The sequence below is a fragment of the Phyllobates terribilis genome, unplaced genomic scaffold, assembly GCF_046119375.1.
Source record: "Phyllobates terribilis strain yellow unplaced genomic scaffold, ASM4611937v1 Scaffold_88__1_contigs__length_6355796, whole genome shotgun sequence".
In the NCBI taxonomy this organism is placed as follows: Eukaryota; Metazoa; Chordata; class Amphibia; order Anura; family Dendrobatidae; genus Phyllobates; species Phyllobates terribilis.
In genome coordinates this window covers 2,477,209-2,493,658 of record NW_027362848.1, presented here as the reverse complement: position 1 = coordinate 2,493,658, position 16,450 = coordinate 2,477,209, and positions in this window count along the sequence as shown.

Genomic DNA, 16,450 nt, shown 5'->3' with positions numbered 1-16,450 from the left:
CAACACTAAGCAGCCCAGTAAGTGACACATTACTGGAATCGGTGCCTCTAACCCTACATTATGCTGCTCTCAGATTAGGTGGCAAAAACCTGATGACAGATTCCCTTTAAAGGAGCTGTAAAGACAAAAAAGTTTGTATTAAAAAAAATACAAGCCATTTGTTAAATTAACTTTTTTTCATTGTTAATTCACATTAGACTGTATCTTCAACACTTTTGTCAGCAGGTCTTATTACAGACTCTGAATAGGGCAGCTCTCTCCCTCTCCCTCAGCAGAAAGTCACAGCATGGTTAAAAAACGGGATCTTTTATGATTTTCTCATAATAAATAAAAAAGGACATGCAAGTCCTCCAAACTATTTTCCGTTTCTCTATAGGGGAGGTCCTAAATCTTTCTTGTTCTTTAGTTGATCACATGTCAAAAATGCAAAGCATTTGCTATGAACTCGCCTAAAAAAATATACACTTGGAGAGTAATATCATCATCTACATGTAAATATTCCTTGACTCTAAGGGCTCGCTCACACTGTCGTATAACACGGCCGAATGCTATGTGATGTTTTATCGGATAGGACTCGGCCCTATGTTATACTATGGGACTGTGCGATTATTGGCATGAGAAAATAATCTCATTCGATATTCGGACCATGTGCACCCATACAAGTCTGTGGGTGCACGTAAAACATTGGACTGCACTCGGATGTCATCCAAGTGCAGTCCGATGAACACTCACAGAGACTATGGAGAAGATGGAGAAATTAAGTTCTCCATCTTCTCCATATCTGTGCTGCGAGAGAATTGGATCACACTCAGTTGAAGCTCTGACAGAGTTTGAGCCCAGTGTCATTAGCATAATTGGCCCTATTCTCTTGCATGAGCGAATATATGGCTTAGTGAGTGGACCCTAAAACTGAATAGTAGTGACGGACAGGCACCTCACAAGCGGGATCCATGTAGCTCTCAGATGTCATGTAGGTAGGGCTTCATTCCATGGGGAAGGGTTTAATTTCAAGGTATATAAAAAAATGGACTTCAAATAAAAATTAAATGAACACAAAAAGCACTAATTGAATTATTTTTTTCGTATTTATGTTTGCAGCCCCTTTAAAAACCCTTTGAGGACCAAGGCACATATATGTCCCATAGTTTTAAACTGGAAAAAAATTTGATTGAATAAAATTTAAGGTCCTCAAAGGTTTAAGTAGGTCATAAATTCATATGAATACTTGCTCATACAATTGCACATGCCAAAAGATGAAGAAGAACAGAATCAAAAATATGACATTAAGTGGAGCACTTACAGGTATTCAAGGTGAAAGAGACCAGCAAAGGCATTGTCTCGAATGACAGTAAATGAGTTAGAATTCAGCAAGCTGAAAATGAAGACAGCAGGTTAGAAGCGAACCAGACTTTATGGTGCTCAGAATTAGTCAAGCAGAATTTATTGACTGCTCTTGCAAAGCACTGAGACTGCCGCTGTGTATAGATGGCGCCGTGCGGCCTCCCGCTGTGTATAGATGGCGCCGTGCGGACTCCCGCTGTGTATAAATGGCGCCGTGCGGCCTCCCGCTGTGTATAGATGGCACCATATAGATGGCTACGTGCGGCCTCCTGCTGAGTATACGTGTATAGATGGCTACGTGCGGCCTCCCGCTGAGTATAGATGCCGCACGGCGCTCCCCCCAGAGACAGCAGGAGGCCGCACAGCGCCAACTATACTTAGCGGGAGACCGCACTTGGCGATCTATACACAGCAGGAGGCCGCACGGCGACATCTATACTCAGCGGGGGGAAGCACGTAGCCATCTATACACAGCGGGGGGCGCACGTAGCCATCTATACACAGCGGGGAGCCGCACGTAGCCATCTATACACAGCAGGAGGCCGCGCGGAGCCCCCCCAGAGACATCAGGAGGCTGCACGGCGCCAACTATACTCAGCAGGAGGCCGCATGCAGTCATACACACACACAAACATATACAGACACGCATAAACACATTTGAAACACAAAAATACATACAAACAGACATCACACAATGACATCTGCCCACACACACACACACACACACAAACAGACAGACATCACACACACACCTGCCCACACACATACACACCTGCCCACACACACACACCTGCCCACACACACATTTGTGTGTGTGTATATATAGTGCGTGTGTGTGTATAATGTGTGTGTATATTTTTTTTTAAGTTAAAAACAAGTAAAATGCTTGTGGCATCAATATCAAGACTCCAGATATAAGGGGCTATTCACACTGAATTTTGCAATGCATTCATCTCCTCTTTCCAGGCTTCTATCTAAATCCCTGAAAATGGCATTCAGATGTACCTTGACATAGCCATTGATTTGAACAAAGGCAAACCGAGGCTAAAGTCTGAATCTTTAGGCTCCATTTTCTCTGCTTTCAGATGTCTCATTTCAGACAGCACAATCCTGAATTTCAGGGATTCAGTTGTAAGCCTTGTGTAAAGACCTGAATGCAGCGCTGAATGTAGTGTGAATAGGTCCTTACATCCTACACCACCTCAGGGGATTGTTGTTATGGAGTATTGCCCCTGCGTGGCCGCAGTTATGACCACCACCAGGGCTCGCGGTAACCCACCCTAACTTTGGTATTCTGGGGAGCTGGTATAATGAATATCTGAGAAGAGCCCTAGAGAAGCAAGAACATTGGACAACCAAGAGGTGGTGGCCTCAAGTCAGGTGTAGTGTTCAACAGGGCAAGACTTTCTAACCTGCCCACACACACACACACACACACACACACATATACACTCACACACACCTGCCCACACAGACACACACCTGCCCACACAGACACACACACACCTGCCTACACACACACACACACACCTGCCCACACACACGAACACCTGCCCACACACAAACACACCTGCCCACACACACACACACACCTGCCCACACACATACACACCTGCCCACACACACACACAAACACTTGCCCACACACACACACACCTGCCCACACACACACACACCTGCCCCCACACACACACACACCTGCCCACACACACACACACACCTGCCCACACACACATCTGCCCACACAGACACCTGCCCACAAACACACACACACACCCATATACACACACCTGCCCACACACACACCTGCCAACACACACACACACACCTGCCCACACACTCACCCACACCTGCCCACACAGACACCTGCCCACACAGACACCTGCCCACACACACACACACATATACACACACACACACATATACACACACACACCTGCCCACACAGACACACACACATATACACACACACACATATACACACACACACACACCTGCCCACACAGACACCTGCCCCCACAGACACCTGCCCACAAACACACACACACACCTGCCCACACACAGACACACTCACCATCCCCCGGCTCAATTCCTCCTGCCTGCTCTCTCTCTTTTCCGGTGCAGCACTGCAAGCCGGGGCGCACTGCGTGACGTCACAGCTAGGAGACACAGCCGCGCACAGGGCCATGTCTCCTAGCAGTGACGCGGCCGGGCCAGCACAGGGAAGTTAACTGCTGCAGTGCTGGCCCGGCCGATGAAGAAGTAGCGGCGGCCGCTGCTGGGGGAGCGGTCCGGGCCCCCCCCTCCCGCCAGTGCTACCGCTATGTGCCGCGGCGGCCCGCACATATAACGAGGGCAATCCGGCATTAGACACCCCGCCTGGAGTCGCGGGCCCCCTGCAGGCTCGGGGCCCTGGGCGGTCGCCCGGATTGCCCTCATTATAATCCGCCTATGGATATAGGGCATGGAAAACGGCATCACAGCTGCAGCGGCTACGCTGGTGGTAGAGGGTCCCTCCGCGTCCGACATCTTCCTCCCCCCTAGTTAACCGTGGCCTACCTTCTGGCGATCCTCTTCTGTAGGCTGCGGCTCCGCTCGCGATGCTCTGGGCGAGGACCTTGCGTTACTCGGTGATGACGTCGGCATCCGCTGGATCTCCTTCCAGGACCTTGAGCAGCATTTCAGCGTAGGGCGGGGCTTCAGGTCTAGCGCGTTTTTGGACGTCCACGCCCCTCTTCTTCCCGTGCGGCGTCCCGAAGATGGCGCCCGATGGCGGGAAATGGCTCCGATTGGCGGGAAATGGCCCCGAATGGCGGGAAACTTCACTCAGATATGTATAGAGTCTTTTCCAGGCACGCAATACCCGTTTGTGGCGGGTTGGTCACAATTCTGCCAACTACGCCAAAGCTGACTCGCCCCCTGGGCCGTGGGGTACCCAGAACCGGGCCTTCTAGTGTACGGTGCTGATGGGGGTAGTAGTGGCAACCCGATCCCATGGCTCAGGGTGGTCAGACCAAATGGTGGCAGTCTATTTATCAGTGTTTTGAATGTCCGACTACGCCACCCGTGGATTGCGGTTGGAGATAACCGCCGCTGCAAGGCAGACCGCTGAGGCTGGTGTTGGTGTGCAGCACAGGGGTAGGATAACTCCCCACGGGAAGAGTGTAGCCTCAGGGCAGTGTAGGTGGATGTTGGGGGTGATAGTGCAGGCCGCAATAGTAAGAGTTCAGAGTCCGCTTCAAACAGTTCAGGGTCTTTATTGTAGATATTATTAATGACCCAACAGTACCGGTTAGGAATGGGCCTGGGTGTCTGAGAACATTCGGGCGAGCCCCACTGGTCAGGGTGAGTGTGTAGGCCTACCGTTCTCTCTATGCTCTTTCTGACTATCCCCCTTTTCGTGGTGTAATAGCCCACGTCCCTGAGCTGGCCGTGTACTTCTCTCCTGTATGGCTTGCGACTCAGGCCTTGGATACCTGTTGCTTGCTCCTCGATGTACTGGTCCCTCTGTGTGGCGGAGCCTCCAGGCTTCTTAGGCCAAGGGACCTGAAATCCCTCGCAGGTTGGTTCTCTGCTGCTGGGCTTGTAACCCTGACAGCCTCAGACCCCAATGTCCAGTAGATTGGTTCTCTGCCAGGACCGGCTCTCGTCGCCTCTGTCCCTGGCTTACAGTTTCTCCTCTGCCTCATGGGCTCCTCAGCTACAGCTGAACTGTCCCTCCTTCTCTGGGACTAGTCTCACTCCTGAGCTAGATCATCCAGTTTTCTCTAACCCTGCCCCCAGTTCCAGCTTTTATAGGGGCAGCCAGCTCCCCCTGCTGGCCTGGGACAGAAGGTGCTATACGCTAATTGTCCCTAACCAGGGGACCTCCCTCCTGCTTTCAGAAACAGATTATTGTTTGTGGCATCCAGGCCTGGGGTGACACACACACACTGCTCTATATTTAGTATGATGCCCCCACTCCTCCATATATATAGCATGATGGTCCCACTGCTCCATATACAGGTGCATCTCACCAAATTAGAATATCATCAGAAAGTTAATATATTTCAGTTCTTCAATACAAAACGCTGTCTTTCAGCTCATCTGCATTGTTGGGTCTGGTGTCTCTCATCTTCCTCTTGACAATACCCCATAGATTCTCTATAATAGATTCTCTATGGGGTTAAGGTCAGGCGAGTTTGCTGCCAATCAAGCACAGTGATACTGTTGTGTGTAAACCAGGTATTGGTACTTTTGGCCGTGTGGACAGGGGCCAAGTCCTGCTGGAGAATGACATTTCCATCTCCAAAAAGCTTGTCGGCAGAGGGAAGCATGAAGTGCTGTAAAATGTCCTGGTAGCCGGCTGTGCTGGCTTTGGTCTTGATAAAACACAGTGGACCTACACCAGCAGATGACATGGCCCCCCAAACCATCACTGATTGTGGAGCCTTCACACTAGACCTGAAGCAGCTTGGATTGTGGACTCTCCACTCTTCCTCCAGACTCTGGGACCTTGATTTCCAAATGAAAATTGGAACTCTAGGACCTTGTGGAGTGTGTCAATGACTGCCTTCTGGACATCTGTCAAGTCAGCAGTCTTCCTCATGATTGTGGAGCATACTGAAACAGTATTGAAGAACTGGAATAAATTAACTTTTTGAAGATATTCTAATTTAGTGAGATGCACCTGTATATACTATGATGGTCCCACTGCCCCACATACATATAGTATAATGGCCCCACTACTCCATATGTAGTATGATGGACCCACTACTCCAGATATATAGTAGGATGGCTCCACTGCCCGATCATTTAAAAAAATAAAGTTTATTCTCACTTAATCCTGATTCCCTACATCACAGCCTCTGTCTCCTCTTCCATGGCGGGACTGCAGAGCAGAGCGATGCAATGATGTCATCGAGCCACCTGCGTGAGTATGCTGACATCTCGTTAACCGCAGGCCTATGGCGATCTGTGGCATATGAAAGAGATAGTGATAGGGCAGGGAGCTTGTGTCCCACTGCTTTATCATGCGACGCCTCTGCATAAGAGACATTAGGGCTACATTAGCTACGTCACAGAAGACACTGGAGCTGGAGTATATAGAATAGGAGACACTGGGGCTGGCGTATATTCATCACAGGATACATTGGGGCTAGAGCATATACATCACAGAAGAAGCTGAAGTATATAGAATAGGAGACACTGGGGCTGGAGTATATAGAATAGGAGACACTGGGGCTGGCGTATATTCATCACAGGATACATTGGGGCTAGAGCATATACATCACAGAAGAAGCTGGAGTATATAGAATAGGAGACACTGGGGCTGGAGTATATAGAATAGGAGACACTGGGGCTGGCGCATATACAGTTCTGCTCAAAAGTTTACATACCCCGGCAGAATTTTTCCTTTCTTGGCCTTGTTTCAGAGAAAATGAATGATAACAAAAACACTTTTTCTCCACTCATGGTTATTGGTTGGGTGAAGCCATTTACTGTCACATTTCTGTGTTTTCTCTTTTTAAATCTTAATGACAACTAGTGATGAGCGAGCATGCTCACTACTGCTCGGTGCTCGCCCGAGTATCTCACTGCTCGAGATGCTCTGTGCTCACAGAGTATTTCCGGGTTGGTCGGGCGGGAAGTCGGGTCCACTCCCTGCATGTTTGGCGCTCTTTACAGAGCCAATGAACATGCAGAAATTGCCTGCCATGCACTGTAATGCCATAGCCATGTTGGTTGTGGGCATTACAGTGATTGGCTGGCCGCACAGCGTCATCAGGTCTATATCTGACCTGGCGCCGCCATGCTCATCACAGTCACTCCGGATCAGACAGTGTAGGGAGAGCTGCTGCTGCGTTAGGGAGAGATTTGATCGTGCATTAGGTAGTGTAGTGAGAGAAACCGCACATTACACATATCCATCTCAACAAACAGTCCTTCTGAGGACTAATCCATCTGCAGAGATATCAGGCAGGCAGTGTATATAGGCAGGCAGGCAGTGTATATAGCAGACTGCAGTGCATATAGCACAAGAGGCTCCATTCCAATTCTGCCTTCTGCTGCTGTTAGATATTTCTATACAAAGGCCCAGGTCTCAGGGGCCAGGAATACTTTTCTTTGGATCTTAATCCTCATTATTTGCTTATAAAGCAATCCAGAGAACACCGTTTTTCTGCGCCATTTGCTTGTTGGCACTGCAGAATACAGCCAGGTCCTTTCCATATTAGAGCGCTAGAAATCCAGCTATTTAAAACTGTGTTTTCTCCGTCACACGGATCACATATACGTTGTCAGAAAATACTGCCATTTCTGGCCTCCATTTTTTCAGTGTGTCAGTGAAGCAATTCACAGCAGTTTGCTGTTCACACTACTTACCTACAGGCCAGGTATTTAAAACTCTGTTTTCTCCATCACACCGATCACATATAACTTCGCTTCAAACTCAGTCATTTGTAGTGAGCGTGGAAGATACTATCCTCCATTTAAAATGGGCAAGGCACGTGGCAAGGGACGGGGAACTAGACGTGATGGTAATGGTACATGCAGAGGCCGAGGACAAGGCCGTGGGCAAGCCGAAATTGTGCCACAACAAACACCCACATCTTCTCGCCTGACCTTCCTGTCCCAATTTCTAGGGGACCGCAGCACACCACTATTGAACCCAGATCAGTGTCAAAAGGTTGTTGGTTGGATAGCGGATAATGCTTCCAGTCACTTAGCCACCACCACCACCACCCTGTCTTCCACACGGTCAAGTCTCAGTAGCCATGAGTCTGGACCGCATATTCCTCACCCTGATCCTCCTTCCTCCCACCATGCCGAGTACCCAGAGACAACTGATCCCACACTTGGACAATCTGAAGAGCTGTTCACTTTTCCATTTATAGATTTGGGCCTCTCGCCCAGTCCACTTGAAGCGGGGCAAGAGGAGATCACGTGTAGCGATGCCCAAATACTTGAGCAGCCACGGTCACACGAAGGCGACGGTGGGAAACTGTCACAAGAGGTGGACGATGATGAGACACAATTGGCAGAAAGTCAGGAATAGTACCAGGGTGCAGAAGTGGGAGACAAAGTGGTGGATGATATAGTAACTGACCCAACCTGGCAGGAGGACATGCAGAGCAAGGACAGCAGCACACAGGGGGAGGGAGGCAGAGCACCCCAACAGGCAGGAAGAAGCAGTGTGGTGGCCGCAGACAGAAGGCAGGCTACCGTTTCCCGTAACACCAACACGAAGGAAGTTGCCACTACAACTGTTAGGTCTTCCCGAGTCTGGTTGTTTTTTAAAGACTCTGCCGATAACTCCAAAAAGGCCATTTGCATCACGAGCCAGACCAGCATCAGCAGGGGTGGCAAAACGACCAGCCTGACCACCACCAGCATGATCAGGCACATGGCAGCAAAGCACTCGACTTTGTGGGCCGAACACCAGGGTCCAGGAACAGTGTCTACAGGTGGCACCATTGCTTCTTCTGCTGTTGTGCATGCAAGTCAATCCTTGTCCATAGTGCATGCAAAGATGCCTCCTGCCCTGCACCTGTCATTGTACACTCTTAGGTAGCAGCATCAGGAAGCACGTCCATGTCCTTGTCCCAGCGCAGCGTTCAGTTGTTCATACTCCAGTCCTTGGAATGCAAGCGCAAATATGCAGCCAACGTCCCACAGGCCACACTACTAAATTCTCACAATTCACGACTGCTTGGCTCGAAATGTTGCCTTTTAGGCTTGTGGAGACAGAAGCATTCCGCAACCTGATGGCGGCGGCCGTCCCTCGGTACTCTGTCCCCAGCCGCCACTATTTCTCCCAGTGTGCCGTCCCCACATTACACAAGCACGTGTCCCAAAACATTAGCCGTGCCCTCAACAACGCAGTTACCGGTAAAGTCCACCTAACCACGGACACGTGGACAAGTGCTTGTGGGCAGGGATGGTACAGCTCGCTGATGGCGCACTGGGTTAACATAGTGGAAGCCGGGACCCAGTCGGACCTTGGGACGGAACACGTCCTCCCGACGCCAAGGATTGCAGGCCCTAGGTCAATCAGGGTTGCCGCCACGGTCTACAGCTCCTGAACCTCATGCTCCTCAGCCTCCTCCTCAGCCTCCATCTCCGAAATGACCACATCAGTCACAAGCTGGAAGCACTGCAGCACTGCCTCGGCCAAGCGGCAACAGGCTGTGCTGAAGCTAATATGCTTAGGTGAAAAAACACACAATGCTGAAGAGTTATGGACAGCTCTGAAAGAGCAGGCAGATCTGTTGCTCAAACCGCTGAACCTACAGCCAGGCATGGTCGTGTGTGACAATGGCCGGAACCTGGTGGCGGCTCTGAGGCAGGCGAGCTCACACACGTACCATGCCTGGCCCATGTGCTTAACCTCGTGGTTCAGCGGTTACTCAAATCCTACCCGGAGCTGCCGGATCTGCTTGTTAAAGTATGCCGCCTGTGTGCCCATTTTAGAAAGTCAGCTACAGCTTCCGCCGCCCTTGCAGTGTTTCAGCAGCGTTTGCAGCTTCTGGCTCACATACTGGTGTGTGATGTCCCCACACGTTGGAACTCTACATTGCAGATGTTGGGAAGGACTTGTGAGGAGAAGAGGGCAGTTGTTGAGTACCAGCATCAAAAAGGCTATCGGTATTCAGTTCAGACTCCACACATAAGACCTCAGTAGTGGACGTGGATGTCAGACATATGTACCATCCTCCAAAACTTTGAGGACTCCACCAAGATGGTGAGCGGCGATGACGCCATAATTAGCGTCACCATCCCGCTTCTCTGTCTTCTGAAACGCTATCTGCTCACAATCAAAGATGATGCGTTGCAGGCGGAGCACGATAAGATGGAGCAATTAACCATACAGGGTGATTACACACAGCCAAGCCTCATCTCATCCCAACGTGGATTGGGTGACAATGAGGAAGAGGAGGAGGAGGAAGGACAGGAACTAGTTTCATGCACTATAGACGGTGCTATCTGCACATCTGTCATACCGTCTGTTCAGCGTGTATGGCCAGAGGACAGAGAGGAGGAGGAGGAGAGCATGGTCAGTCATCCTCTTGGTGAGGACACGGAAGTCTTGCCTATTAGTAGTCTGGCACGCATGGCTGAGTTTATGTTATGCTGCCTTTCCCATGACCCTCGCATTCTCAAAATTTTAGGTGATTTCTGGTTGGTGATACTTCTAGACCCACTCTACAAGGAGAACTTTATATCTCTTATTCCTGAGGCGGACAGGTGTACAAAAATGAGGCAGTACCAGAAGGCCCTTGTTGCGGAACTATTAAAAAAATTCCCATCTGAAAACGCTGGAGGCAGAGGGCACACTTCGTTCGACAACCAAGGCCCCCACTCTGTCACTTCTTCTCTCTGACTGAACACTGTTCTAAGATGGTGCCCACCTTTTATACCTCCCTCTAGAACATGAGCCCAGGTGACCAGCAAACAATGGGCTCCTATCTACGCTCAGGAACCAACCCCTATCTGCTCCTACATCACTGGGTATTCCTACCCCCTCCCCACTCCAGCCAGGGACATGGTCTGTCGTGCCTGCATTTCTGTCTAATGGGAGCACCGTTGAGCTGTCCCTCGGAAATGGGGTGAGTGTGCTGTATGCAGCTAACTGAACCCTGGTCCATACTCCATCCTTACCCGGGAGTGGAATATCACACCTCTGGCAGAGATGCAATACCCCTGTAGCGGCCGAGCCCTCGGGGCGCTACATTTTTATGATGCCTGTAAAAAAAATTTTTTATACAGTATGTTCATGTATACCCCCCAGGAGTAAATGTTTGTCAGCCCATACACTTAGTGCATGGCATTACAAGTATAGGAGGCCCGCTCCTTTCTAATGGTAACATTTTTTTATGATGCGCTCCTCCACGTCTCTTCCAAGGGCCATTGAAGTGCCTCCAAATTTTTGGCAGCCCTTGCAGTCACTGCATAGTCCAACACTATGGGAGACTCTCTCCTTTCTAATGGGAATTTGTCATTACTGTGGCCTGGTCTATGTGTCTTTAAATTCTTAGTGGGTTTTTTCCTAAACTTGGTCAGCCGTTGGACTCACTGCATACCCTATAACTGTATAGCAGACCCTCTCCTTTCTAATGGGAACATGTCATATCTTGTTACTGTGGCCCTGCTCTGTGTGTCTTTAAATTCTTAGTGGGGATTTTCCTAAAATCTGTCAGCCGTTGGACTCACTGCATACCCTATAACAGTATAGCCGACCCTATCATTTCTAATGGGAATTTGTCGTTACTGTGGCCCTGCTCTATGTGTCTTTAAATTCTTAGTGGGTTTTTTCCTAAAATTGGTCAGCCGTTGGACTCACTGCATACCCTATAACTGTATAGCAGACCCTGTCCTTTCTAATGGGAGCATGTCGTACCTTGTTACTGTGGCCCTGCTCTGTGTGTCTTTAAATTCTTATTGGGGTTTTTCATTAAAATTTGTCAGCTGTTGGATTCACTGCATACCCTATAACTGTATAGCAGACCCTCTACTTTCTAATGGGAACATGTCGTACCTTGTTACTGTGGCCCTGCTCTGTGTGTCCTTAAATTCTTAGTGGGGTTTTTCCTAAAATTTGTCAGCCGTTGGATTCACTGCATACCCTATAACTGTATAGCAGACCCTCTCCTTTCTAACGGGAACATGTCGTACCTTGTTACTGTGGCCATGCTCTTTGTGTCTTTAAATTGTTAGTGTTTTTTTTCAAAAATTTTGGCCACCCTTGCAGTCACAGCATGGTCATTACCACTATAGAAGACCCGCTCCTTTATAATGGGAACATTTTTTTTACTGAGACCCTCCTCTATGTCTCTTCAAAGGGGTATTAGGTTGCGTCCAAATTTTTGACAACCCTTGCAGTCACTGGATGCGCAATAACAGTATAGGAGACCCACTTGTTAATAATGGGAACAACAAAGCATAGCCCTCTGATGGCTCTCTAACAATAGCTAGGGCCGACTGCTGGCCTTTTAAGAATAGTAAGGGCCGTCTGATGTCCCTATAAAAATAGGCTTTATGACTTTCAAAGTCCCTCCATCATAAATAAAACAGGATGTGTCTGATGACACCACATTGCCAGATGAGGTTGTAAAATGTTAAAATGACATTTCCCGGTGAATGCATTTGTCATAAAAAATAACATAAAAAAACATAACAATAGGATCTTTCTTTAGTATAAAAAACAGCATCACCAATTTAACCTCAATGTAATCACATTGTTCAGCTCATGCACCTCCTCCTCCATCTCCGAAATGACCACATCAGTCACAAGCTGACAGCACTGCAGCACTGCCTTGGCCCAACAGCAACAGGCTGTGCTGAAGATAACATGCTTAATGCTTAATTGACAAACCGCCCAGCGCTGCATAGTTGTTGAAAGCTGTAACACAGCAGCTTGATCTGTGGCTCTCACCGCTGAACATACAGCAAGGCATGGTCGTGTGTAGAGATGAGCGTTGTTCGACTCGAACTGTTCGCCAATCTCAAATTCGAGCTGTTTTGGGCAGTGTTCGAGCCGTTCGGCGAACACGAACGATTTGAGAAAAATTCGGCTGTTCGAGGTTATGTTCGATAACTGTTCGTGCACCAAAATCATAACTGGATTTTTTCTCAGTAATGATGAAAATTAATGTTAATACGCAGTTTGAGTGTACAGCGGGGTGGGGGGAGGGGCAGGGGATGGATCTCTGCAGGAACAATGAGGATCTCCATTTTTTTTTCTCTTTCCCGCATTTACAGTGGGGAGGTGCAATCTGTCAGCCTATCAGCAGCGCACACACGGAGCGAAGTGCTTTTTTTCACACAAGCAAGGGCATGTGTCATTGGCAGTGTATGTCACATGTCCTTGCCCTATAAGACCAAGCCATTTTCCCTGTCGCCACCATTTTCTCACTGCTGCAGCTGTGTGTTAGACGGCACCGCTGTTGCTGTGTGCGCTATACCTTGTTAATTTCAAGCCAATTTTCGCACAAATCTACAGATAGCTTGGGAGTAGGGAATAGTTGTGATTGCAGTCCTTTTAAGGACTAGGTTACAGCATTTCCTATGACTTTTATCAGGCAGGTCTGTGCTCTTAAATAGATAGATTGTGGGAGTAAAGACTAATTGTAATTGCAGTCCTTTTCAGGACTAGGTTACATCAGTTCCTATCAGTTTTTGCCAGGCAGGTCTGTGCCAGTGCTGTGCAAGTTTTTTTCACAGCATTTGGCTGAATCTAGCAAAGCTAATCCTTTTTGGCCTATTGCAGAGTGTGTTAGTCAGTGGAGTAGCCTATCTGTGTTGCAAGATATACCACCTGTGAATAGAATACCAATTTTTTTACTGCACCTAGTGAAGTAAAATCTTTTGGGCATAGCATCATTCTATTAGTCCATCTATACTGACCTCCATCAGGTTGCAAATTGAATATAATTTTTTTCTGCATCTAGCTCTGAAAAAATATTTGGGCTTCTAGCAGTGTGTGGGACTTGTTCTATTAGTCCATCTATACTGACCTCCATCAGGTTGCAAACTGAATATAATTTTTTTCTGCATCTAGCTCTGAAAAAATATTTGGCCTTCTAGCAGTGTGTGGGACTTGTTCTATTAGTCCATCTATACTGACCTCCATCACGCTGCAAATTCAAAATAATTTTTTGTCTGCATCTAGCTCTGAAAAAATATTTGGCCTTCTAGCAGTGTGTGGGACTTTCTCTATTAGTCCATCTATACTGACCTCCATCAGGCTGCAAATTAAAAATAATTTTTATCTGCATCTACCTCTGAAAAAATATTTGGCCTTCTAGCTGTGTGTGGGACTTGTTCTATTAGTCCATCTATACTGACCTCCATCAGGTTGCAAACTGAATATAATTTTTTTCTGCATCTAGCTCTGAAAAAATATTTGGCCTTCTAGCAGTGTGTGGGACTTTCTCTATTAGTCCATCTATACTGACCTCCATCAGGTTGCAAATTCAAAATAATTTTTTGTCTGCATCTAGCTCTGAAAAAATATTTGGCCTTCTAGCAGTGTGTGGGACTTTCTCTATTAGTCCATCTATACTGACCTCCATCAGGCTGCAAATTAAAAATAATTTTTATCTGCATCTACCTCTGAAAAAATATTTGGCCTTCTAGCTGTGTGTGGGACTTGTTCTATTAGTCCATCTATACTGACCTCCATCAGGTTGCAAACTGAATATAATTTTTTTCTGCATCTAGCTCTGAAAAAATATTTGGCCTTCTAGCAGTGTGTGGGACTTTCTCTATTAATCCATCTATACTGACCTCCATCAGGTTGCAAACTGAATATAATTTTTTTCTGCATCTAGCTCTGAAAAAATATTTGGCCTTCTAGCAGTGTGTGGGACTTTCTCTATTAGTCCATCTATACTGACCTCCATCAGGTTGCAAATTAAAAATAATTTTTTGTCTGCATCTAGCTCTGAAAAAATATTTGGCCTTCTAGCAGTGTGTGGGACTTTCTCTATTAGTCCATATATAATGACCTCCATCAGGTTGCAAACTGAATATATTTTTTTCTGCATCTACCTCTGAAAAAATATTGGGCTTCTAGCTGTGTGTGGGACTTGTTCTATTAATCCATCTATACAGACCTCCATCAGGTTGCAAACTGAATATAATTTTTTTCTGCATCTACCTCTGAAAAAATATTTGGGCTTCTAGCTGTGTGTGGGACTTGTTCTATTAGTCCATCTATACTGACCTCCATCAGGTTGCAAACTGAATATAATTTTTTTCTGCATCTAGCTCTGAAAAAATATTTGGCCTTCTAGCAGTGTGTGGGACTTTCTCTATTAGTCCATCTATACTGACCTCCATCAGGTTGCAAATTAAAAATAATTTATATCTGCATCTAGCTCTGAAAAAATATTTGGCCTTCTAGCAGTGTGTGGGACTTTCTCTATTAGTCCATCTATACAGACCTCCATCAGGTTGCAAATTAAAAATAAGTTTTATCTGCATCTAGCTCTGAAAAAATATTTAGCCTTCTAGCTGTGTGTGGGACTTGTTCTATTAGTCCATCTATACTGACCTCCATCAGGTTGCAAACTGAATATAATTTTTTTCTGCATCTAGCTCTGAAAAAATATTTGGCCTTCTAGCAGTGTGTGGGACTTTCTCTATTAGTCCATCTATACTGACCTCCATCAGGTTGCAAACTGAATATATATTTTTTCTGCATCTACCTCTGAAAAAATATTTGGCCTTCTAGCTGTGTGTAGGACTTGTTCTATTAGTCCATCTATACTGACCTCCATCAGGTTGCAAACTGAATACAATTTTTTTCTGCATCTACCTCTGAAAAAATATTTGGGCTTCTAGCTGTGTGTGGGACTTGTTCTATTAGTCCATCTATACTGACCTCCATCAGGTTGCAAATTGAATATAATTTTTTTCTGCATCTAACCCAGCCAATAGTTTTGGCCTAATACCACAGTTTGGCCACTCAGCTCTGCTCGGTTCCCATCCATTGTTTTTTTGTGCAAACAACTCCAGTGTTGTGAATTAGTTAACCACCAAAATGAGTGGAAAAAGGCCTGCTGCTGGTGGAAAGGGGAATAGGCGTCTTGGGAAGGGGAAAAAAGGTTGTGTCCGTGGGGTAGGTGTTAAAGCAACAGTAACATCTGCAGAAGAAAGACCATCTTCCAGCCAAACTAAAATGTCTACTTCTTTTAGCGGACAATGTGATAAGATCCCTTTCTTACGGCCACGCCAATCGCTACAAATTCCAGATGAGGCACAAAAACAGCAGGTACTTCAACGGATATCAAGTGCTCCTTTAAGTGGGCTCTCCTCCACATCAACTTCAACATCACAAATACTCCAGTCCTCAAAGGTGTCACCCCAATCGCACTTGCTTCCTCACAGCTCCCAAATCTCCAGCTGCCCATCTGAGTATGAGGTAGAACAGATGGTTGAGTCTGCAGAGCTGTTTACTCATACTATAGCCTGGGAATCAGAGGTTGACTCCAGCGCATCTGTGAATCCAGACGAGGAAATGATCTGCACTGATGCCCAGAATCTTTATGAGTCGGATCCAGGACCAGATGCAGAAGGTTCTGACCATAATGTAGACCCTCATTCCCAAACTGTAACTCCTGTTGGT